At 40.6% G+C, this 26874-nt stretch overlaps 1 long non-coding RNA gene across 7 annotated transcripts in view; it reads left to right on the top strand.

Moving 5' to 3' along the window:
* Positions 1-13213, top strand: part of LOC134730727 (uncharacterized) — a 35039-nt gene extending 21826 nt beyond the window's left edge. For 4 of the 7 annotated variants that reach the window (XR_010112679.1, XR_010112678.1, XR_010112677.1 and 1 more), the window contains 2 exons: positions 511-592; positions 678-2328. This is a non-coding gene — a long non-coding RNA (uncharacterized LOC134730727). Of the gene's footprint in view, positions 1-510; positions 593-677; positions 2329-3124 lie in introns of those variants that run through there. The other 3 variants (XR_010112681.1, XR_010112682.1, XR_010112680.1) reach the window with 1 other exon arrangement.
* The last annotated feature ends 13661 nt before the right edge of the window (positions 13214-26874 follow it).

Raw genomic sequence — 26874 nt, 5'->3', positions numbered from 1 at the left:
GCAGGCTGCTTTGCACAAAGGGACCTGTAGACACTGAGAACATCAGTATACCAGGAACCAGCCCACCCTTTCACTCTGCCAGACACGAGGCTGTGGGTTACCCATCTTTCCCTGTCTCCTGAACTCATAGCAAAAACAAAAAAACTTCACTTGTTTGTTAACACATATAGTTCAAGACGGAAAGGCTTACACTGAAGCAGAAAGGATTGAGGTTTATCAGCATCTTCGCTTTGAGGCCTCATAATGTACTTCCCATGGACTAAAGTTGTTCACTTTCTTTAGAGGATATTAGCTAAAGATGTGGTAAAACCACGTTTTTGCAGACAAGTGAATATTCAAAAACAAATGTATATGGTGATTATTTAATAGTTTTCACTCCACTTCGCAACTCAACTTTCGGTTGATGCAAGAGGGATGCAAAGGGAGAATTGTACTTATAATTCCAGCATTGTGGTGGAATAAAAGAGCACAGCATTGCAGCTGTTGAATATAGTTTTTTTCTTTTTATAGGCAGTTTTAAGAAGAATGCATTGATTCTACAACATGCTATTGTGAAGCCATCCAGGACTGTTCACTCACTTATTTAAGAAAGGTATATTTTCCACTTGGGGTGTGAGAAAAAGTATGGTGTTCACTCATTGTTCTTCCTATCTGGCTTTTATTTTTCTTACTTTTAGAGAAAATAAGAGAAGTATCCCTGAAGGATGAAATATCCTCAAATATGAAAATGTCTGCTCTCTGAAGACCAACTGTCTTAGTCTGCTTTTTGCTGCTGTAACAGAATACCACAGACTTGGTAATTTATAAACAGTAGAAGTCTATTTGGCTTATGCTTCTGGAGGCTGGGAAGTCCCAGATTAAGGGGCTGCATCTGGCAAGGGCTTCTCGCTGCCTTATAACATGGCAGAAGGCACCATGTGGTGAGACAGTGAGGAAGGGCTGATTTCACTTTCACAACAAACCCACTCCCATGATAATGGCATTAATCCATTCAGCAGGGCAGAGCCTTCGTGACCCCATCACCTCTTAAGGCTCCCACTCAGCATGGTTGCACTGGGGTTAAATTTCTAACACCTGAACTTTGGGGACATGTTCAAACCATAGCCAGGGCCCTGAGAAGGGTACCCATTTCCACTGACTTCAAAATAGTTCATGAAAATGGAGTGCTGAGAGAGCAGCAGGGCATTCACAAGAATGGTTTTGAGAGGCCTCACTGTGCCAGGCATGGCCCTCAGGGCAGGCAGCTCTGCATAGCCCCCCATGGCAGCAGCTGGTCAGGCTGCCCAAACTCACCACTTTGGAATCATTTCAGCACCAGCTATCTTCACTTGAAATCAATTGTCTGCAGATTTTAAACTCGTTTCTATGTGCTCAGTAGGCAGAGAAGCCTTCAGAGAAGGATCCTGACTCAGTGGTTTGTGCAGTGACATTTGGCAGTGTTTGCTCGGCAAGCGAGTCTTTGAGGCTGCCCTCATGCTGCTCAGTGGGCACACCAAGAACAAGAGCTGGCCAGGGATGACGGACGCATCTGGGCCTTCTCGGCCTAAGGGCAAGTCCCATTCTTCCTTGATAGGACTTTAGATGTACCAGTCAGCAAATGTCATCCCCCTCTGCATTCCCGTCATGCTGTGCAGGGAATGCTAAACAGAGGCAGATCTAAACTTAGGAGTTAGGCTTCTTCTCCATGGAGATGTGGATCTGCACAGACAAAGTGTCCAAGTGGGATTTTCCTGCTATTTCAAGGACTGCTGCTGCACCCTGCTGGCTCTTCCTGCACTCCCTGCCTCCAGGAATGACTGTGTCTCTTTGAGTTAGTGAAGTCATCAACTTTTTTTTAAAATCTCTTTTTATTATTATTATTATTATACTTTAAGTTTTAGGGTACATGTGCACAATGTGCAAGTTAGTTACGTATGTATACATGTGCCATGCTGGTGTGCTGCACCCACTAACTCGTCATGTAGCATTAGGTATATCTCCCAGTGCTATCCCTCCCCTCTCCCCCGACCCCACAACAGTCCCCAGAGTGTGATGTTCCCCTTCCTGTGCCCATGTGTTCTCATTGTTCAATTCCCACCTGTGAGTGAGAATATGTTTGGTTTTTTGTTCTTGCGATAGTTTACTGAGAATGATGATTTCCAATTTCATCCATGTCCCTACAAAGGACATGAACTCATCATTTTTTATGGCTGCATAGTATTCCATGGTGTATATGTGCCACATTTTCTTAATCCAGTCTATCGTTGTTGGACATTCGGGTTGGTTCCAAGTCTTTGCTATTGTGAATAATGCCGCAATAAACATACGTGTGCATGTGTCTTTATAGCAGCATGATTTATAGTCCTTTGGGTATGTACCCAGTAATGGGATGGCTGGGTCAAATGGTATTTCTAGTTCTAGATCCCTCATCAACCTTTTTAAAAAGCATTTAGGAGCTGCTGGTTGTAAATGATCACTGAGAAATAGTATTTCCCTCACTTGTAGCCATCTGCTTCTCTTTTTGGTTCTGGAACATTCTAGAACCTTGGAAGGTGGCTGGGGCTGAGTCTCAGCCAGCAGGGTTGCCCAGTGCCCCTTGTCACCCCCTGAGCAACACAAGCCAGGCTGCGTTTATTCTGGGTCTGTGCATCTGGGATCATAGTTTATAAATCTGCCCCAGGGTCCTGCAGTCCCAGCTGTGGAAAGTCACCCTCAGAGGGTGAGGCGGGCGGCGCGCCCCTGTGTGAGTGGCCCCATCCTTCACAGCGAGTTTGTGTCTACTGAATCCCAGACTCTTGGAGGCTGAAGGGTTACAGGAGGTCGTGTGTCTCACGTCGCCACTTCACAGTTGAGGACCCCGTGACCCGCTTTGCTCAGTGGCTGCGCAAGATGAATAATGACCTGAAACAGGGAAAATGTCTTGGATACATCTTGTGTAATGAGGAGAAAAATGCAGCCATGTTGCAGCCTGATAAAATACTCTGCCAGTATCCTGCCATAAAATGACAGGCGAATTTTCAGTAACAGATTCTCTAATAGTTCTATGGTCTTCTAGATGCTAAACTGTTTAAGTATCTACATTTTCTAAGCCCGCCTAATGGAAATATTCTCAAAAAACATAAACCCTTTATTCTTTCTCAAATAGGTTACATTAGTTATAATATACACTCTGGAGGTGACTTGACCTGTCATTGTGAACAACTATTGCTCTTGGACGACCCAGGACATAGGCCAGCCAGTACGTACCCCAGTGTGTTGGAGAATCGCGCTCGGCTTCTTCCTCTGTGCTGAGTCATGAAAGTTGCCGGAGCAGGTGCAGTTACACAACCTCCAGGCAACATCACATGATCGTTCAAAAAATAATCATCAAGTCCAGGATGCAGCATCTGTCGCAGTTCTGGGCATAGGATGACGGTCTGAAGTACACTTACTAAATTTGAATAAGAACGGGCTCAGGTCAATGATTATCGCTAGTGCCTTATCAACACCCTGTGGCTTTTCAGCATTAGTCCCCATATCCTCGTCCGGTGTGGCACTGAGAGCAGTGGATTAAGTTTGAAGGGCCTGTGGATCATTCAGCTGGGGAAGTCCAGGTAAAGAAGACGATATAGGGGAGCTCAGAGCAGGGCCTGGGCCTCCAGCCTCTTCTGGACAACAGCCATGTAGAGCCAGTGAGCTGAGGGCTGTGAGGAGCAGGGTGGAAGGTAGGGAGGGGTTACATGAAGTTGCATAAGGGTTATTTTCTTTGTAGAATTTTTTTAAGATAGGAAAACATGACAATGTTTATAAATTGGAAGAAAAGTACAAGTTGTGAAAGGGAGAGGTTGAATCCAGAGAGGGGAGGAATAAACTTGGAGAAGAGAGACAGTGCTCAGGTGAAATGGGAGGTGAGTGGAGAAAGCTGTGTAGATGGAGATGAGTTTGTGGGGAGGGGCAGGAGGTGAGAAAGCCTCTTTCTTTCTTTGCAAAGCAGGACACTTCTTCAGATCTCATTTTCAATTTTGCTTCTTTTAGATTATTATTCCTATTTTCAAAGCAAGCTGAAACTTCACTCATGAGATTGTTCTTTTCCCAGGAGTCATTGGAAGGTGAATGTTTACAGCTAATGTCAAAGATCTCTTGAGCCTTGATAGCTAGTCTGTATTTGGCAAGACTTCAATGTTAGAAGATTTAAGATACTTTTAGTCTGAGTAACAATCACAATTAACTCATTTAGCCTGGCTTAGGCTGATTTGGAGGAGATGGAAGTAAAGGCTCAGTTCAAGACTCACCTTCTTCATCGAAACTTCTCCAATTCACCCCATTCTTCACTGGGCTACCTCTTCATATAACTGTTATCATCCCTCTATAATCTGATAGGTCAGTCAGCTGGGTAACAATCAACCTTAAAATTTTAATGTCTTGTGACCACAAATTTAGTTTTTTTTCTGCTCCTGAGTTTGTGGGTCAGCTGAGGTTTGAGGATCTTCACTCAGCTCATCTGGTCTTAGATCCAGGTTCAGGTATGGCCCAGGCATGCTCTATCTGTCTTATTCTGAGGCTCAAGCTGAATGGGTTACAGATACCCAGGAGTAACTGATGATGACAAAGCAGGAGAAGGCAAGGGCAGCCCCACAAACATTTCAAAACCTGCTTGTGTCAAATCCACTATCATTCCTTTGGCCAAAACAAGTCACATGGTCAAGGAAGTATACTCTGTCCAACCATAGGGAGTCACAAACTGGGTATAACAATTCAGTCTGCAACCCCTGGCTTGTCAGTAATCTCACCTGAGAACCTGTCAGTTACCTGCTCCATATACGCACATGAGAAAAAATTGTAGCTTATCCTTCTCCTGATTCCACTGTATTTAGAGTAGAAACATCTTGGGACAGGGCTTGGATTCAAAGATTGGCCCCATCACCAGGATACATCATTTGTTCTTTGGCAGCTCTCTTTCCTCTTCTGCCAAATGGGAAATAAGAATTCTGTGAACAGATATGATAGGATACACATATAAAGACATTGGTCAGATATGATATGTATGGAGATGAGAAGAGAGTTGTTTAACAATATTTTAAAACTTAGGGTTTATTCGTGACCATATCCAATTTCAAACTAAGCCATGCATTTAATCTTGATTTGCTAAGAAAATTTGCAAACTAAGCCGGTATTGATTTTTGTGGTTAGGGATACTAGAAAACCAGTAACTGTGTTCTCATCGTAACAAAGCTTAGCATATTCACCCCAAGGCAAAAAAAAAGTTCCAGAGGTGGGGTCAGTGGCTTTGCATAAGCATGGACTGGGCAGAGTGTGTCTTCCTCCACCAAATGGCACATGGTTGACCTCTTCACTTAAAGGAGACATACTCAACAATGTGTGTCACACTGTGGACTCTGCCCAGTGTATACTGTACACGTGCATTCAAGAGAAACAAGGTTTAACCAAATGCATTCAACAGCAGATACTTGAAGCTTACTTGAAAAAGCCTCAGACTGCTCACGACAGGTGCTGGCTGTTGAATGTTGAGACAGAATTTTCAAAACCAGATGCAAACGAATCCAGTCATCTAACACTTGGTGTGGCTTGAAAAACAATATACTGATCTGGTCTTAATTTTGATCATTTGTTTCAAATGTGCTGTTTTTATTTTCTCATTCACCTAAACATTTCCACTTCCTTCTGCTGACATTAAGGGACAGAGAAAGGTATCTGTTGGTTGTTAGGCTCAGAATTCCATTCATCTAAAAGCCAGCTAAGCCCTAGCTAGATGCAGACATGGAGGAAAGTTGACCCATGCAAAACTTCTCTTGGGAGTCCCATTTAATACTCATCAGTCTTCTTGTTGCCTGCTTCTAATTCTGCAGGTCCTCCTTGGTTTCTCTTTAAGCCAGCACTTATTTCCATGGTGGGTTGGAGTGAGGAACAATGTTGCAAAGGCAATTAAAATGTTGACAAATTGGGGCCACATTTTGTTTATAAATAAAATAAATTTCTGTGAATAGCACCCAAAGTTTCTCAGTTACTAAAGAACTCAGATATTGGGAGGCTGCTAAATTAGGGTAAGTGCTAAAAAATCTGGCTGATTCGATTTGTGACTTGAGGGGAAAAGAGATATGCAGTTAGAGATATTTTCAGATTTGGTATTGAGGTTATCACTGTCAGAGAAAAGGAAGCTGAAATTAATTACTAAAGTTAAAAGCTGGAGTGTGAAGGACTTAAAAGCCAAAATTTACTGACAGACTTCTTTTCATTTTTAAATCTCAAACATTAATAAGAGCAATTAATAAAATTATCAAATTGTTCTATTATAGTTCTTGGTATTAGAGGCTGTAAACCATCTGGATCCTCAGGGTATCAAAAAAGTAAAGACATTCATGAATTACCAACTGGGAATTTGGATCAGGTCTCGCATAATGAAGCTCATGCACAGTAGCTGCTGCTCACTCTAAGTCCTCTAGGGCATTTTCAGTAATTCAGCAGAAAGCCACACTGACATCATAGAAATTCATTACAGTTAGCAAAAACAGTTTTAGAAAAAAATGATGAATAATCAAGTATAATCTACTTTAGCAGTTTAACAAAAATTCTGCTCACTGATTTAGACTAAAGATTTTGAAATTTCAGAGTTGGTCTAAGGTATTAAAATGTTCTTAGGTAGCTTGTGAGTGAGACCATTTGCTTTTGGTACTACTCTCAGTGTTTTTCTTTCTGTAACAGTGCCAAGGGTTAAGTGTCTCCATCTCTTTCATGAGCATAAAATATGTACAATAATTTTGCTTTGTTTTTTTATTGGAATTTAAAGCAGTATTGCAAGATCAGATACTGTGAGCATATTCTCATATCTCTTCAATACAAAAAAGGGGCAAAGCATAATTTATTCCAGAGGAGATCTGGATGCATTTAAGCTTGCAACTATTACTCCACATAAGTTATCTCTCTATGTGTTTAAATATGATTATGTATGTCAGTTGAGAACTTTTAGGCCGGGTGTGGTGGTTCATGCCTATAATCCTAGCCAGGCGTGGTGGGAGGGGCCTGTAATCCCAGCTACTTGGGAGGCTGAGGCAGGAGAATCCTTGAACCTGGGAGGTGGACGTTGCAGTGAGCTGAGACTGTGCCACTGCACTCCAGCCTGGGCAACAAGAGCAAAACTCCATCTCAAAAAAAAAAAAAATCCTTTCAGGTTTTGGTCCTAGATAGAGTAGCTGACAAAGATAAAAGATCTCAAGAGTTCAACCAGTTCCATCACCCTTTGGCCACTGAGAGGTTTAATTCTATATATTTTTGGTGCCTACTGAATATTTCCATCAGATATAAGACATCACAGCCTTGGAAAGGAAGTTAGAAACCATCCATCATGTAGATCAGCATTTGGAAAAGTCTGTTCCATAGAACAGCTCTTTCTTGAATGAAATAAATAGCTCTCCATTGAAATTCCACGAAGGTCATATTCATATTGAAAGCTCTGAGATGTTCTATACTGGTAAAGTCTCCTTCACTTTGTTTTAACAAGGGTTTCTCAAATGTGTTTAACCACAGAGCACTTTTTTTCCTTGTGATGTTTGCCACACTCCTTAGGAGTAACCTCCCATGTTACACACTGAGGGCAAGGTTGTACTAGACTGTGAGCTCTTTAAGGTCTAGGAGCAGCTCTTTGCTGGATCTTGGATTCCTGGTGCCTCCCACAGTGCTGGCAAGTGGTAGGCACCTAATCAGTGTTTGCTGAGTGGATCTAGTTCAACACCTTCAGGTCGTGAGTGAAGAGCCTGAAGGTCCACACAGTTAGGTAGCTGGCCAAGGTCACACAGGTCATAAGGGAAAGAATGACAAGAAGCCACTTAGATACCGAGGCAGAGAATAGCCTGCTGAGGCCAATAGACAGAGTCCAGCTTTGTCACCAAAATGGAGAATGTGTAAGATGAGGCACAGAAGAGTGGTGGGGCCAGAGAAAACACAGCAGAATGTGGCTGACAGGATCTTAGGAAGACGAAGTTATGAGGTGCTGAGCAGAGACAAGCAGGAAGTAGCCATGCAATTATTTTACTATCTGTTATCGGTTATTTGTTTAAGTGTACCTGGATTCAACAGAGTAGTCAAATCCATCCCTTTCATCACTAAACACTGAGATTTCCACTGACTTCTACCTACCATAACCAATTTTCCTGGAATTTATCAAATATTCTTGAAAATCTACTGCAGTCAACATAAATTTGTAGAAAAAATATGTTATTTTTTAATATACAAAAACTTCGTATCTTAAAATGTATTTAAAAACTCCAAATATTTATAAACTCCTGTTCTGGGGTCATTTGTTTTCTGTAATAAAAAAACCGTGAAAAGAACACTGTGTAAGAGTGAATAAGCCCAGGTTCAAGTCCTGCTGCTATTAATTGGGGTGTTGGATAGAACACAGCTCTCCATGTATCAGTTTGCTCATTTGTGAAAAAAAAAAAAAAAACATTCACAGCAGATGATTTCTAAGGTTCCACCCAACCTTAAAATGTTAAGTTTCCAGGAAAATTTTGTGTAATAACATTTCTTTACTGGAAAACAAAAATTTTGGCTTGCTCTTTTGACTGGGGATTTGGTTTAGCAAGAATATTATTGCTCATCCTTTGAGAATGTGAAGCTGTCAGGTAAACATCAGGAAAAATTTTAAAACAGAAAATTAATCAGGGAAAGAAAATACTTGTCAGGTGTTTTAGAATCAGAGAAACCCTAGTTTACATAATAAAGCATCACATAAACTGGCAGCAAGACTGTCCCACAATCCACAAAGGAGAGAGCTTTAAGGATATAGCCATGAAAATTGCAAGCAAAATAAGAAATGAAACTTAGTTTTCCTGATGATATTCTTTCCAGTATCTCTAAGACAGTTCCTTAACTTCCAATTATGTTTATTAATAGTTACTGAGACTTTAAACTATCTGGCCTAAAGTTCTTTGGTGACTTCCATTGATGTTACTGGATGGCCCAAACTTTTCAAGCCAATGGTTCATGGCCATCATGAGCTTACCACTGTCTATCCTCCATCCTGGCATTGACTCCCGTCTTCTCAGGCTGGTCAAGTGCATTTCACTTCTACCCACTCATTCCTTAAGTTTCCCTCTGTCTCTGTGCCCTCATACTTGTGACAGAATGCTTTCTCTTTCCTTAAGAAAAACAGCTAAGTGGGGAAAAGGCGGGACCAACAGCCCCCTGAGCACACTCTTTAAAACAGGTCAAGTGTTGATTGGTAAGACTATGACAAAAAGGTGTTGAAGAAGCTGTGGGAAGACAAGATCACTTCTCTAAAGTGGTGGCCACATTGTAGGGGCTTTAATGCTCCACACTGTAGGAGTATTTTAGGTGCTCCTCCCTGTGTCCCCAGTGATGACAGAATCTGGTGGTGCCTCCACACTTCACCCTCTCCTGGGGCAGGATATATGATTGGGCATCTTCAAGGGGATTTGACCTTCATATCATTGGGGAAGGGCCTGGTCTCAACAGAGCTTAATCAATAAGCAACCATATTCTTTCTCAATATGCTATAGTATGCTATAGGTCCAACATTATATACACATTATTGTATATGGTTACTTTTTATTTATTTTTTATTTTTTGAGACAGAGTCTTGCTCTGTCACCCAGGCTGGAGTGCAGTGGTGTGATCTCAGCTCACTGCAAGCTCTGCCTCCTGGGTTGAAGCAATTCTCCTGCCTCAGCCTCCTGAGTAGCTAGGACTACAGGCACCCACCACCACGCCCAGCTAATTTTCTGTATTTTTAGTAGAGATGGGGTTTCACTGTATTAGCCAGGATGGTCTCGATCTCCTGACCTCGTGATCCACCTGTCTTAGCCTCCCAAAGTGCTGGGATTACAGGCATGAGCCACCGTGCCCAGCCTGTGTATGGTTACTTTTTAAATAATTTATGAGAATACAGGAGAAAAAGTATGCATTTATGTATTTTTTAAAATAATTACATAACTATCTTTACTGGGGTGTGTGTGTGTGTGTGTGTGTGTGTGTTCAAATTACTATACGGAATCACTTGATTTCAGCCTGTAGAACTTCCTTTAGTATTTCTTATAAGGTGGGTCTGCAAGCAATAAATTATCTGTTTTTGTTTATCTGGGAAAACCTTTATTTTTACTTCAGTTTTGAATAATACCTTTGCTGGATATAGGATCCTTAGTTGACAGATTTTTACTTTGAAAATTTTGAATATGCTATCCCATTGTCTTCTGGCCTCCATCTTTTGTGATGCGAAGTCAGCTGTCAATCTTACTAGGATTCCATTATAAGTAATGAGTCATTTTTCTTTGCTGTTTTCATAATTTTCTCCTTATCTTTGGCTTTCAGCATTTTTACTATGATGCATTTGTTTGTGGATCTCTTTGAGTTTACCTTACTAGGAGTTTATTGAGCTTTTGGAATCTGTTGGTTATTGTTTTTCAATAAATTTGATATTTTTTTCCACCCTTATTTCTTCATATATTTTCTCTGGTCCCTTCGGTCTCTCCTCTCTTTCTAGTAATCCTAATAAGCATATATGTGTACCTGATGGTGTTCCACATTTCAGTGAGGCTTTGTTCATTTTTTTCTTCATTCTTTTCTCCTATTTTTCAGCTTGCATAACATCTATTAATCTTTTTTTCAAATTTGCTTCTTCTTTTTTTTCTGCTAGTTCAAACCTGTTGAGTCCCTACAATAAGGTTTTCATTTCAGTTGTTGAATTTCTCAAGAATTTCCATTTAGTTATTTTTTTATAATTACTCTCTTTATTGATATTCTCAATTTGATGCAATATTATTATCATACCTTCATTTACTTCTTTTTTTTGAGACAGGGTCTTGCTCTGTCATCCAGGCTGGAGCACAATGGCATGATCATAGCTCACTGCAACCTCCACCTCTTGGGTTCAAGCAATTCTCATGCTTGAGCCTTCTGAGTAGCTGGGACTACAGACAGGTACCACACTGGGCTTTTTTTGTATTTTTAGGATAAATGGGGTTTCTCCATATTGACCAAGCTGGTCTCAAATTCATGGCCTCAAAAGATCCACCTGCTTTGGCATCCCAAAGTGCTTGGATTACAGGCGTGAGCCACCACACCGAGCCCATTTACTTCTTTAATCAAACTTTATGTCTAACTTAGAGTCTTTTTTTCTGTTAAATCATACAACTGGTCACTCTCAATGGCAGTTTCTGCTCACTCCTGCTCACCCCCTGCCCAGTATATGGGACATACTTTCCTGTTACATGGCACACTTTATAATTATTGTTGTAACTGGACATTTTAGATAATATATTGTAGCAACTCTGTGTACTGACAATCCCCCTTGGAGCTTGTTACTATTATTTAATTATTTGTTTAGTAATTGGCTGAATTATTTTAGTAAAGTCTATTCACTCCTGTAAGGTACATGGATGTGCTTTGGTCAAGGAACAGGCTGAGGTGAATATCCAGGCATGCATGACTCAGTGAGTTTGGAACACAGGCGCACACCTCCACTTATTATACAACTGCTTGTGTAAGTTCATTCTTGGCTCGAGCCACTATTGTCTGATAAAGGTATAATTGCCCTGCTGACACTGTGTATAGAGCTCAACATGGCTCATGTGCAAACACTCACACCCAAAGAGAAGGAGAGAGCCAAAGCTGTCCATCTTGCAGATGGACAGGAGGGAGCAAGGACACAGCTCAGCTTGCTCATGCCCAGAGAGAGAAAGAGTTCAGCTGCTGACCTTGAAGGCAGCAGGTTGGTAGGTTGGTTGGTTGGTTGGTTGGTCGGTTTGTTGGTAGGTTGGTTGATTGGTAGGTTGGTAGGCTAGTAATTACTGCTATTACTATTACATCTGTCATTTTTTTTCTTTCCCTTGGCACACTTATTTTTAAATGATGCAGACTTTGTGTCCTCCTGCAGCAGTAGACTTCCCGTCTCCTTTAAAACTTTTTCAAAGGGAAAAGGGGGAAGATGGGCTTGTGGCTCCACAGAGAAGTCAGCTGTAGATGCTGCCTAATGCCAAACGCCAGCTCCCTTAGACTCAGTCACTGCGGACACCCCTGCAGCACTTGGCAATGACTATTCCCTCTTTCAGAGTTGCCTCTTTTGGGATCCAGGACCCTGCACTCTCCTGTTTTTCCTTCTACTTTCTGGCAATTCTTCTCTTTAAGCATCCTTTGTGGGCTCCTCTTTTTTTCTGTCTGGTCCTCTTCAATTTCCCTCCTGCCAAGACTTGGTGGTCCACAGGGTCCTGCCCTCTGCTGTCTTCTCTTCTCTGCACAGTTCATCAGCCTCTAAGAGCCCCACAGTGCAGGTAAGCACTGAGGATAACATAAGTCACACAGGTGTGTATGCTTTGTAAGGTATACAGGGGAGTCACATCATGCATGCATTTGACTGTTTATGCACAGCAAAGCAAAATCTAAACAATGTGTATGTGCCCAGAAAGAACAAGATGAGAGGTGACAATCTGTCATGTGCCAGGTTATCTCAGGATGCATCAGGCCCCCAGGAGGCACCATTTTTGACTGAATATAGTTGAGATAAGGGTGTGCCACACAGCCTACCCAAGCCAAACTACTGCTCAACTCATGAAGCAGCAAGCTCCTTAGATGTGAGGGGGAAAGTTGCCTGCATTGGCATGATTCAGAGAAATCTACCTCTGTGTCATCAGAACTTACAGGTGATATAAGGAACCCCACAGCCTGTAATTTTGGCTCTTTGAGATGACTTGAGACCTTAACCCAGAATAAGATGAAACACCTCCCACCTAGTCCCATAGATGATCAGAAGTTGTGATAGTACAGGAAAGATGAAAACAGCAAATCTGAAGTTTTGACTAAAAGAGTATGGGGAAAGGATCTTACTCAGAATCGAGGTTTCTTTTAAAAGATAGTTGTGAGTTGATTATTATCCTGAGCTACTTATTCAGATCACTCCTATTTCCAGCCCGCAGGTGGAAATTCCTGTGGGTTTCCCAATATCCTACCCACAACCAAGAGCAACTGTGTTATTTCTGTGAGGTCCAGACATAAATGTACCTCTTCTCTCTGCATTTTTTCTTACCTTTGTGTTTATATTTTTAAGTTTGGAAATGCTCTATTACCTCAGGATGCACTAGGCCAAATTAACAGAACATGCAAGGCTGACAAAAAAAACAAACAAGGCAATCAACGAATGCTAAGTAAACCACAAAGATGGCTTTTCTCCTTAGGGGCATGTTGGCTTGAAAGAAAGTTGTACCATATTCTGGAAACAGGAATAAAATAACTCTTCAAAACTCCCAGACTAGAACTCAGGTGCTGAGAAAGAGGTTTATGCTTAGGGGAGAAAAAAGAAACTAAGCTCCAGATATTTATGCTAAGTAAGATTAGGGCAATATGGTTTCACAAAAATACACTGATGGGAATAGAGTATGTCTAGTACATTGGTAGTCTTCTGCTGTATGAGATGACTCCTCAAATCACTTTCTGTACCAGCCTTCAAAAAGATAGGCCAGAATCCCAGAGGTTCAAAAGTTAGTCTGTTTGAAAAGATAAAGGGGAAGTCAAAAGGTCTGAGAACCAAGAAAGCTGATGGTGTAACTCACAGTTTGAGGCCAAAGGTCTGAGATATTGGAGGCCACTGATGTAAGTCCTAGAGACTGAAAGGCCTAAGAACCTGGAATCCTGATGTCCAAGGGCAGAAGATGGTGCCCAGCTCAAGGAGAGATAACAAATTTGCCTTTCCTATGCCTTTTGGTTCTATCTGGGTCTTGATGAATGGGATGGAGCCATTCACATTGTGGGAGGGTGGATCTTTACTCAGTCACTGATTCAAATGCCAGTCTCTGCCAGAAACATGCTCACAGACGCACCCAGAAATAACACCTCACCAGCTATCTGGACATCCCTTAACCCAACCAAGTTGACACCTGAAATTAACTATCACATATAGTTCCACAGGTGAGAAGGGGTGAGAAAATTAAAAGCCAATGTTGTCTTCTTGATTCAAAGAAATAACAGGCAAATCATAGAAACGAAAGACTGTGGCTAAAATAGAGTTATAGCTTAGTGTTTTTACAAGATTTGAATTTAAATACTTTTGGGGTGTGAACCCCAAAAATTTGAGACAGGTCTCAGTTAATTTAGAAAGTTTATTTTGCCAAGGTTGAGGATAAGCGTCAACTGACACGTACTGACAACATGTGCCCAAGGTGGTCAGAGCACTGTTTGGTTTTATACATTTTAGGGAGATACGAGACATCAATCAACATATGTAAGATGAACATTGGTTCAGTTTGGAAAGGTAGGACAACTCAAAGCAGAGTTGGGAGAACTCAAAGCAGGGAAGGGACTCCCAGGTCATAGGTAGATAAGAGACAAATAGTTGCATTCACTTGAGTTTCTGATTAGCCTCTCCAAAAGAGGCAATCAGATATGTATTTATCTCAGTAAGCAGAGGGTGACTTTGAATAGAATGGGAGGCATGTTTGTCCTAAGCAGTTCCCAGCTTGACTTTTCCCTTTAGCTTAGTGATTTTGGGGCCCCAATATTTATTTTGCTTTCACAGATGGTAAAAAAACTAATGAAAATTAAATAACTCCTTCACTCCAAATTATCTTCTGTTCATTGTTGAACAACGAGTGCACAGATACAATTACTAATAATATTGTTTTCTTAATTTTTTGCTTAACATTATCTCATACGGCATTTACACGATTATATGATTGACTATTTAATCTTTTTTTTTTTTTTTTTTTTGAGACAGAGTCTCGCTCTGTCACCCAGGCTGCCGTGCAATGTTGCAATGTCGGCTCACAGTAACCTTCACCTCCTGGGTTCCAGAGATTCTCCTGCCTCAGCCTCTGAGTAGCTGGGATTACAAGTGCCTGCCACCACACCCAGAAAATTTTTCTATTTTTAGTAGAGACAGGGTTTCGCCATGTTGGCCAGGCTGGTCTCGACCTCCTGACCTCAAGTGATCTGCCCACCTCAGCCTCCCAAAATGGTGGAATTATAGGTATGAGCCACCGCGCCCAACCAGCATTACTTTAATATTGGACATTGCAGTTTTAATTTTTTCTTTAATAAGTTATACATAACCTTCTTTTGGGATTTTCCTTTCATTTTTTTTGTACGTGCAATACAGTTCAAATGACATAAACAGTTTTCCTTTATATAGTGCTAGACTTCCTCTCAGAAACATTAATGTTACTGAGAATGTACAAACATGCCTCCATGTTTACAAACATGTTATTTTATCACTCTTACTTACACGTGCTAGTTTAGGGAATAATTGTTCATAATTTCTAGTTATTCTCATTTCTATTTCTTTATTCCTCCCTGGGAAGGCTGTGAGTCCGAGGTACTAGTTGGGAGTGCATCATTTTCTCCTCTTCGCAGAAAAGCCATTCTCCTGCAACTGGGGAGGCCATTGACCTGGAAGGAGTCCATGGCTTCAAGAATGAGTATGAGCCCATTTCAGCCCCCATCCCAAAGTCTCCATGCCCTCGTGAGTCTCACTGGTGCTGCTCCTCCGTCTGGTGCTATTCCTGGACCAAACTGAGGATCGGACGGCTATTTCTGGTTGCCCGATAATAAGATGCAGATGAACCGCGGAGGAAGTGAGTTTTTATTTCTGTAACCAGTTACATGGAGAAGGCCTGGAAAATATCTCCAGACCAACTCAAAATTACAAAGTCTTCCAGAGCTTATATATATTCTAAGCTATATGGCTATGTGTAAATGTGCATTCATCTAAAGACATAAGTGATTAACTACTTTAAATCTATAACCAAGATCCGAGTCTTGAAGACCTCCCCCTGGAGCCTCAGTAAATTTACTTAATCTAAGTGGATCCAGGTGCTGGGGTGATTACCCTTATTTTGTCTCCTGCTAAATTATGGAGATTGGGGGAGTTCCTTCACAGGACCTGAACACAGTTCTGTTTGTTTGATGATACTCACCACTATCCTGGAGACGGACAACAGAAGCACCTGGACGGGCTCTGTTCATTTGGTGATGCTCACACCATCCAGGAGACTGAGAGCAGCAGCACCTGGACAGACTGGCCAGGGCCTGAGATCTTCCACAGCCTGGTTCCCAGCTTGTCACAACTTATAGGAGGAAACAGGCCCCTTACAGCAGCACACTTATGACAGGGTAGACCTTTTACTTTCTGGAATGTTTTGTAAAGTTTATGGAATAATCAGAAAATGTAGATTTGCCTGTTTCCTGAATTTTTTTTGTTCTGTGGCACTCATTTAAGGTGAAGAAAGCACAGAGTGGAGGCAAAGATAGGACACAAAAGACATATTTGTCAGCAATACCCAATGCAGTCGTTTTCAGTTTAAATTCTTAGAGTTTTTAGACAAACTATTATTGAGAAGCCCAATGTATAAGACTTAAGAAAATATAAAAGGGCTGGGACCCTAGAGTCCTGCTACCTCACTCCTCTGAGCCCTGATGGTTTCTCAGGGAAGAGTTTGAAAACCACAATCCTGTTGTTTTCCTTTTTATCTTTCATTTTAAATATAATTGTTTAGAATTATGTTAACCCATTTTATTTTGGTTGTGAAAAGATAATGAACTAATGACTAATAGTTGACTATCCAGTTCAACTATTTCACAGATAACTTTGCCAAATTCACAGAGTTTGTCAGTGATAAAACTGGACCTGGGACCCAGGTTCCCTGACGTGCAGCCACTGAATATCCCACAATTCCTGATGTCCATTAGCTTTGACTGAAAAAAAAACCACATAATTTATTGGGAAAAAGACCATAGTAAACTCCAGTTTTAGTCATCTCTATTTCAAAATTTGTAATTGTGTCTTCGCTGTAGTTATAAATTCATCTTAGTGGTTTGTTGGTTGTATTATACTTTTGTTGATATGCTTTTCTGATCTTCATTAAGATGATGGCCAGTCATAGATTATTGTTTACAGCCAACACCATAATTGTCTATTTTAATAATGGTAAATAATGAAACCCAGTGCAAATCTGTCACAGCACAGGCCATTTGACCCAGCCTTGCAACCCCCATAGCTACATTTTCAGTCACATGGACTGACAGGTGGTTACACTTCACACTGAATATACACAAATGCATGACTGACACTTCCCATTTGGGCCTCCCAGGGTGACTTGTTCTGGTTTTCACCTTCCCCACTTGATCTTATGTAGTAAGGAGGCAAGAAATGCCCAAGCAACTCAAATTCTGTTTTACCAGTTTGAACCATAACTATTGAGACAGACTGAAGTGTTTGAAGGAATGACATAGAAGGTCTATGGATTTTTGGGTGGTGCATGTGATGTCATCAAATTAGATTCCTCCCTTGTGTGTCCATAGACCTGTGCTTTAAAAGACCTTTCAAATGGAGAAAAACAAAAACCATGGGTGGAGATGCTGAGAAACAGCTCTGCTCAAACAGGCTTCCATCCCTGCTGCACAGCTCTCCCAGCCTCTTCCCTGCTCTATTCTCAAGGTCTTGGCCCTCAGCTCAACAACTCATTCTTGCAAGAGTCAGCTGAATAATTAGCAATGCCAAACAGAGTGAGTCATGGGAGGTAGCTGCTTCTCAGGAATATCTGTGTTCTGACATATACATATATATTTTTTTCTTTTTTTTTTTTTTGAGATGGAGTCTCACTCTGTCACCCAGGCTGGAGTGTAGTGGCATGATCTCAGCTCACTGCAACCTCTGCCTCCCAGGGTCAAGCAATTCTCCAGCCTCAGCCTCCCAGGTAGATGGGATTACAGGTACCCACCACCACGCCCGGCTAATTTTTGTATTTTTAGTAGAGACAGGGTTTCACCATATTGGTCAGGCTGGTCTCGAACTCCTGACCTCACGTGATCTGCCTGCCTTGGTCTGCCACAGTGCTGGGATTACAGGCATGAGCCACCAGGCCCAGCCAGATATGTTTTTAAATAGTGGTAATACAAAGCTTTTAAATTCCATTATGCAACTCTCTAACATGATGGCAGGTGTAGAAATTGATATCTCAGTGCAGAGAGCCTGTGAAACATAGTAGTGCTAGCCCAAGCTCACTGCAAGTGAAGGTGGGGAAGTCATAACCCAGTACAGAAGAGTTAGACTATGGGTCATGAGGTTTCTGCAGAACCTCCAAGATAATGCAGAGACATTCAGTTAAGAGCACTGGGGATTTACCTGTATACAGGTATATGCTGAGAGAGGTCCCAGTGAGGACAACTTCTCCACCATGGTCTCACACTCCTGAAAGCAAACCCATGAGGTATGATGAGGGAAAGTGGTTTGTTCAAATAGGTCTTTGGTTTGTCAGTTTAAAACTGGTTACCACAGAGTTCAGTGTGGGTCCCCTGCTGGAACTTTAGTCTGTCTGTGGATTTTAGGGACTGGCTGAAACTTCACATTTAGAAAGTCAATCCAGATGATACAGTTGAGTCACAGACCACAAGCAGTCATGTCGGGCTGTTTCTATGCTGACCCTGATCAGTTCTCTGAGTGTGGCTATTGTTCACGGCCCTGACCACTTGGTTTGTGTAATTTCTTGCACCCTCTGGATTAAAAATTCTGAGAATCCATAATTTCATTAAACTCAGGTTTTATCCTATCCAAGATTTGTTCCAAATGACAGCATGCTGGAGTCATGCTAGGACATGCTAGTCAATGCTGGGGCTAGAGTGACTCACTGCTGCCCTGTGCTCCCCTCCTTCCTGTGTTGAGGGCTCCACTTTTACCCCTGTCCTGTTCCCACATCCCAAACTCCCACCTGGCCCCTAACTGTTCAAGGGATCACAATCAGGGCATGTCTCCCACATGGCTTCAGACGCAAAAAATTAACCCCCCCACCAAGTAAAAGCATATTGACCTCACATTTCATTTTCCAAGAGCTCAGTCTTTTGCTAAATAATTGGAGATCAAGTTTCTGGCTATTAACAAATACAAAGGCATTACTAATGGAAACTCTTAATATATGACCACCTCCTAAACTTTTTTACATTTTGAAAGAAAAATTCCTGGGACAAATGTCTAAGCCCCAAAGAAATAGCTCTCCTGAGTTGCATATTGAGGCACTCAGGCAGAACTGATAGAGGCATCATTGTTAATACAGTAACAACAGATACAAATCCCGGAGTACTAATTACGTGTCAGGCCCTATACTAAGTGCTTCTTATGTAATATATCAGGAAATTATCATGAGATGCTTATGAGGCAGATATTATTATTCCTGTTTGTACAGATAGAAAAAAAGATGCCCAACAATGTTAAGTAGACTGCATAGGTCATACAGCTAACAAATGGCAGAATTGGGCCAAACATTTAACATCCACATGTTAGTATCTTTTAGCAAGAGATTTTCTACAGAGAAGTCAAATTAGATCACAGGTATTTGCCTCTTGTGCTTAAACAGGCTCTTATCAGGGCTAGCCTTTGGCTTTTTTCCATGAGAACATTTTACTGAGTTTATTTTGTTTTCTTGATCTACAATGCCTAGGAACTCTAAGAACTGGGGATGGAAAGAAAGTCCACTCCCTGAGATGATTTCTTGTCACCTTTTGGCTACGTCCTGGATCTCATAACCGGGCCTGCTTTTCCTGGCTATACATGGCAAATCCAACTGGGAAATTTAAATGTTTGTTTTATGTTTGAGAAACAGGACCTAATATGAATGTTTGTTCTAGTTGTGTTGACTTAATGCTGATAGAGTTAAATTTGAGCTCTCAGGATCTATTTTTGTACTCTTTGTCAAACGTGTTCCTTCTCCATTGGTCATTGGCTTGCAGTAGTGGTGCTGCTCTGTGTCTATTTCACACCTTACAGCTCCATTTATTAATGCCTTCAGAATCTTCTTTATGTGCCTTCTATTTTCTTTGTGTGATGCGTGGGGCAGAGTCAGCTCTGGCTAAAATGTCAAAACGAAGAATCCTTAGTGCAGCTCATGTATCCATGCTGAGTAAATGCCAAGAGTGGCTGTGAACCTTCCCTTGACTCTCCTCCACAGCTGTCACTCAACCAAGACCCTGCATTCTAAGGGTGGTCAGTCTGTTAGTGACATGGAACTAATGCACAAGAAGATTGGATGGATTGATGAGAAGCTAAACTTTCCCAATAATATTTACATTTTTAAAGAGGGAATATGTCACAATAAATGAGCTCCTGCCTGATAAACATCCTGCCTAAAACCCTTCCAACCTATTGTTGCTTTGCTTCAAGAAGAATACAATGATTGGTGGAGCTTGAGGCAAAGCGACAAAGCTTGAGGAAAGGTTTTAGGCAAGATGTTTATACTTCTCTTGTACTTCTCAAGTTAGTTATTGTACTTTTCCACTCCAGAATTTCTGTTTCTTAATAATTTCAATTGCGTGATATTTTCTATTTGGTATGACATTATTCTCATACTTTCCTTCAGTTCTTTAAGAATTTTTTAAAATTTCTTTGAGTAGATTTGGAATATCTGGTTTAAAGTCTTTCATGAGTAAGTTCATCATGTGAGCTTCCACAGGGACACTTTCCATTGATTGCTTTTTTCTCCTGCATATGGGCTGTACTTTCTTGTTTCTTTTTGTGTCTTGCAATTTTTTCTTAAAAATTGACATTTTAAATATTATAGTGTGAAAACCCCAGGAATCAGATTTTGCAACCTCCCCAGGGTTTGTTATTGTTGCTGGGGCATTTTTTGGTAGCTTTTATTGTTTGTTTACTGACTTTAAAGAAATAATTCTGCCAAGTCTGTATTCTCTTTCGTATATGAGCACTGAAGTCTCTACTTGGCTAGCTTAAAGGTCAGATAATGAATGGATAGTGATTTCCTTAAGTGCTTGGAACCAATAAGTCTTTCACTATTTGCTGAGGGGGTCTCTATGAGTGATGGGGCACACTTCAAACATTAGTAGGTAATGAGCAATTCTGCCTTAACCTTCCCTTGCTGTTTGCTCAGCATATTAAGGTCAGCCCAAGATGAGAGTTGAGGCTTTCTCATGTCTTTCTGAGTATGCACTTGTTAAAAGAAAAACCTTAGACAAATTTAATTTAACAAAATTTAATTGAGCAAAGAATGATTCATGAATCAGGCAGCCTCCCAAACCACAGCAGGCTCAGAGAGACTCCAGCACAGCCATGTGGCAGAAGAACATTTATGGGCAGAAAATGGAAGGTGACAGACAGAAAACAGAAGTGAAGTTCAGCAACAGCCAGATTGATTACAGCTTAGAGTTTGCCTTATTTGAACACAATTTGAACAGTTGGCCCACTTTAATTGGCCAAAACTTGGTGATTGGCACAAGAATAGGCTAGTCTGTTTACACATCCAGTTAGGTTTCAATTTACCGTGTATAGAAACCTTAAGGGTGAACTTAAAATATATGAGGAGGCAGCTTTAGGCTAAGCTTAATTTAACAAATTCCCCCTTTTGATCATCCCCTTGATTTTGAGAGATTGCCCAAAACGTTAGTAATTGACGTCACTATCAGCAATGTAAATGTACTGATTTGGTCTTGAAATCCACTGAATAATAGCAGAACAGAGGGTTTTGTAAGGTAGGTAGAAGGACATCAGGTTATTTTTTTTGGTAAGGGTTAGAGCAGAGGGTTCTTCCTTGTGCTGGACTCTCCTGTTTACAGGAGAGAAACAAAACCTGGTCGGTTATAGGACCTATCTCTTTCCTTAAAGTCTTAGTTAAATTATGCCATATGTAGTATGAGTGACTCCATTTTGGTTTGGTCTGGTCTGTTGGGGCCTAGTGTATGAGCTCAGTTCAAAACAATGGCCTCCCATAATTTTGTTTAAGAATTACACCCTTTTTGTCAGGTTCTCACTTAGGTGAGAGTATGATTGGTACAATTTGGCTCTGTGTCCCCACCCAAATCTCATGTTGAATTATAATTCCCAATGTTGGGGGAAGGACCTGGTGGGAGGTGGGATTGGATCATGGGGATGGATTTTCCTCTCATTTTTCCTGTGATAGTGAGTGAGTTCTCATGAGACCTGATGGTTTAAAAGTGTATGTCACTTCCCCCTTTGCTCTCTCTCTCTCCTGTTGCCATGTGAAGATGTGTTTGCTTCCCCTTCACCTTGTGCCATGATTGTAAGTTTCCTGAGGTCTCCCCCACCATGCCTTCTGAACAGCCTGCAGAACTGTGAGTCAACTAAACCTCTTGTATTTATTATTTATTTATTTATTTATTTATTTATTTATTTTTTGAGACAGAGTCTCGCTCTTTCACCCAGGCTGGAGTGCATTGGCAGGATCTTGGCTCACTGCAACCTCCACCTCCCAGCTTCAAGCGATTCTCCTGCCTCAGCATCCCAAGTAGCTGGGACTATAGGCATGTGCCACCACACCCAACTAATTTTTGTATTTTTAGTAGAGATGGGGTTTCACCATGTTGACCAGGATGGTCTCGATCTCTTGACCTCATGATCTGCCTGCCTTGGCTTCTCAAAGTGCTGGGATTACAGGCATGATCCACCGCACCTGGCCAAACCTCTTTTCTTTATAAACTACCCAGTCTCAGGTAGTTTTTTTGTAGCAATGTGAGAACAGACTAATACAATGACCAAAACCTGAGGCTTTAGTGCCACTCTCAGTTACCATCATTTTGGATTTCTAGTCTGAACACATCATTCATACGTTACAGTGCCCTCATGGTCACACATTTATTTGAGCTCTTGTCATTCCAGTGGAAGAGATACCATTTGACATTCTTGAGATGCCTGCATGCAAGTATTTAAAACTTTTGAGAGAATACAGAGTACTAGGGAGACTACTATTATGACTATCAGGAGGATAATACCAAGAGTTTGCAGTATGCTCCTTAGCTAGGGTCCCCATGAATCAAACAAACTAAACAAGTTGATCAAAAAGTGAGATAGACAAAGAGCCACTCACTTTAACCAAGCAGTCTGTTCATTAATCTCCTACAACTGAATCTCTATAGTAGCCAATGTATTTCTCCATGTGCAAAAAGAAGTGCCAGCAACTACACAGATTCTTCCTTGCCTAGCCAGTAAGTGATCCAGAATGATTCTATTTTTTATTATTTATATTATTTATCCTTTAGCATAACTTTCACAAGAGAATTTAAGATCTGTTGTCTAGCCATAGCCTTTACAGTAGAATCTGCTATAGGGCCTATCAGGAGGGATAAATTTCTAATCATTGTCTCATTTACTCCAAATCATAGAAAAAGAAACCTCATAAATTATGCCTATCTAGAAGGGCAAAGTCTCCTGGCAATGTTCTCTTTAACCTATGATGTAGGTTAAAATGAGTGAACCAATGTTCTCTTTCTGACTGATTATGAGGCAACAAATGTACAATTAAAATTTCTCACCTACGTTGACCCTTCATCTTTCTTCTAAAAGGCATAAGATTGTTCATGTATATGGCTGGATGCAAAATCATTCACAAATAAAACTATAGCAGCTGAGTGCACACCAACGACACCTTTTTCACTTTTATTGTTCACGGGGGAATAAGAAAGAAAAAAATGGAAAGTTAAGAGTCTGATGATAGCAGACAAGTCTTGATCCATGATGTTGTGAAAAAGCTGTCTGCATCAAGGATGCTGTCTGCTTCTGGGGATAAACTTCCCTGGTTAGATTTACCTTAAGGTTTCCAAGGGGTGAACAGTTCCAAGAATGTGGAGGGGGCCTTCTGAACTGTGAGATTATGAACCCAAGGTTCCAGGTCCTGAAATTTGGCTGCAATGTGGATGGCAAGGGCATCTGAACTGTGACATTATGAACCCAAGGTTCAAGGTCCTGAAGTTTTGCTGCAATGGGGATGGCAAGGGCTTTAAATGGTCATAAAGACAATTGAAAAGGAAATTTGGTTATTTCTGTGGTTTACAATAACTCAACATAATAACCAGAATTATGACCGATAGCATATACCCAGACATATTAGGATTTTAGAAATCCCATATAACTTTGGAACATATATTAATAACATATTCTTTAAGATATAACTTAAGAAGGTTAAACCATCCTTTCTTGTTTGACAATGCTTCCCATGTAATTTCACATGTCAAATAAGCCTGTTTATCTCCCTTATGGATGCTTCAGGGGACCTTCATAGCATCCTAAAGTTAAAAGGTCAAAAAAGACTTAATTTTGAAGTTGAAATTTGATTTTTAGGAAGCCAATCAAATATGTCAAAGTTTTAAAACACATTACCAAAATAAGATCACAAGTCACCGTAAAATAATAGTCATTCATTTAGCCAAAGTGATAATTAAAAGATTTTTTAAACAAAAACCTGTACTCTTTGAGAGAGGAGACTCAGTTTTCCAATCAAAAGATCTCAGACAGCATGAGACAAATTCTGTCTCTTCTCTTTTCTCTTATCTCTGTCTTTCTCTTTGCAGTTTACTCAAAAGGTGAACAAAAATATTTTACTGTGTCTTATTAACACTACATGAAATTTTTGTTCAGAAGAGAAAAACAAATTTTATTTTTGTATTAGTGTACTATAAATATAAAGCTAATATTTAATAAAATCTTATAAATAAATCAATCAAGTCTGTCATCTTTTGAACACATAAGATTTCTATAAACTCTATAAACCTTTTGTGTTTTATACTTTTCCCTAACTTTCTTTATCTAGTTTTATCTTTTTTTTACTCCTTCAATTTGAAACCTTTAAATAACTTCAAACTAGACAATTTTTTTAGCAAACACACATTTTTATGCCTTCATAACTTCCCCCATCAAAAGCATGTCGTGTCTTTGTTTTTGTTTTGTTTTGTGTTTTTGAGACAGGTTCTCACTCTGTCATCCAGGCTGGAGTGCAGTAGTGTGTTTACAGCTCCCTGCAGCCTCAACCTCCCCAGGCTCAAGCAATTCTTCCACCTCAGTTCACCAAGTAGCTGGGACTACAGGCTCATGCCACCATGCCCAGCTAATTTTTGTATTTCTTGTAGAGAGAGTTTTACCATGTTGCCCAGGCTGGTCTCAAACTCATGGGCTCAAGCAATCTGCCCGCCTCAGTTTCCCCAAGTGGTAGGATTACAAGAGCAAGCCACCATGCTTGGCCCTTGCTTTTGTTTATACACTGTGTATACAGAATTGTTTCTCTCATGTCTAATAGTTTTAATTACAAAGATTAACTATAATTTTAACTCTTAGTAGCCCTAATTTCTAGTAAAAACCCTAGAAAGTAATTTTGAACTGTTTATATCAGTCTTTGTAGATAAAAACCATTTTGTATTTTTTAAAAAAGATGGTTCTTCAAATTATTGTTTATTAATGATATAAATATATTCAGCTTTTCTATACCATATAAAAATAACATGTCAAGGTATATAGACTTAAACTCATGTTTAATAATAAATATTTCAGTATTTCAACTTACAAATGACTCAAACATTTTATGATTATCTATTACTTAATTTAACCTAACTTTAAGATTTTAAATTACTGAAAATACGTTTTGAAACTATGACACAGGTGCCCTCCTAATGCCTTTCCCAGTCATCCTGGGTTCCACGTAGCCATGTGGCACCCAGGAGGCCTATGAAAAGCAGAGCCTGTTTGAGTCCTGAATTCACATACCAGGCATAGAGGTCTTCATAGAAGACAGAGCTATGAAGACTATACCTGGAGTTTCCAACCCCTCCCAGAATAGCCAGGAGGCAAAGCTAGGGCAGGGAAGAAGGGGCCATATTGGGCTTGATTCTGCCTTGTAGCTGCTGGTCTAGGCACTGACAACATGTCTCCAGACCTCACCATGACCATCCATCCAGATCACTGAATCCAGAGGCTCTAAAACAAAACTGTAAGCTCACAGTCAAATCAAGCAAGTATCTACTTATATTTAACTGGTAATTTTAAAATCATTCCTATTTTACCAACAATGTAAAAGCTAGTGAGAGGAGTTAGCCAGCTTGCTTTAGGCATATGGTAAGTGGGGTGGGGGGTTCCCTGGAGAACCTTGGACCTGCCCAGGTCATTGCCCAATCCAAACATACCACAAGTGCTTACACCAAATGTTTTGTACAGATAAGGGAAATCGCACAGGGTACTTGCCTAAACATGCCCTCAGTTACACAGATAAGAGAAGCTACACAGGAGACTTGCCTAAATAAGCCCATGGTGGAAAATTCCATTCCTTAACACATTGACAGTAAGGGAAATAAATCAGTATGGAGTGGCTCAGACTAAGGGTCCATATGTGCACTGGAAAGATGGGGTGGAGCTGCCAGGAATTAACATCTTATGCAAATAAGGAACCCAGCCCCATCAGCTTTTCTGTGAAAGCCCTTGTATTCAACTGTGAAATGGCAACATGCTTTCAGGATCCCTGTCTTTGCTGAGTGCTCTCCTTTCACTTAACAAATTCTGCTTTACCCTACTCACTCTCTGGTGTCTGCGTGCCTAATTCTTCCTCGTTGTGGGACAAGAACTTGGACCTAGCTGAGCTAAGGAGCTGGAAGACCACAACACTCGCTTTATTTACCAAATATTATCACATACACAGAATACCTACAGACACACAGACACACAAACACATAGAAGCAGATCTTATCGCTTTCATAAAGGATTCTCGTTTGCTGGATTTTAAATAGCTTTCTCTTCCTCATTCAGACTATCAATCTTCCAATTGCTTGTTTCATTGCCCTAAGAAATAATTTACTAGGCAATAAATTCACATTTCTAAAGGGACGACTCTTAGGTGAAACAAAAAGTTATATTTTATAAGCACAGAGCTAAGCCTTTAGGCCTAAATAATGTACTATTTGCTCAAACAAGGGAAAAAAGGTATAAGTAAAAGTTCACTTAAGACAAGATGGCCAGAAAAGAACTTTAAACAAAGGTATGATTTGTTGTGTGAATTTAAAACAATGGTAAGAGTTTCTAATATACATAGACAGACACCATAAAAATGGAGATTTCCTTTATAAGTGTGAAATTATTTTACAAAAGGATTTCAAGATAGCCAGCTAAATTCCAGAAGGGTG

This window comes from Pan paniscus, chromosome 6 (assembly GCF_029289425.2).
Source record: "Pan paniscus chromosome 6, NHGRI_mPanPan1-v2.0_pri, whole genome shotgun sequence".
NCBI classification, from domain to species: Eukaryota; Metazoa; Chordata; class Mammalia; order Primates; family Hominidae; genus Pan; species Pan paniscus.
The sequence above is the reverse complement of the archived record's forward strand: the minus strand, read 5'-3'. Positions and strand labels throughout refer to the sequence as shown.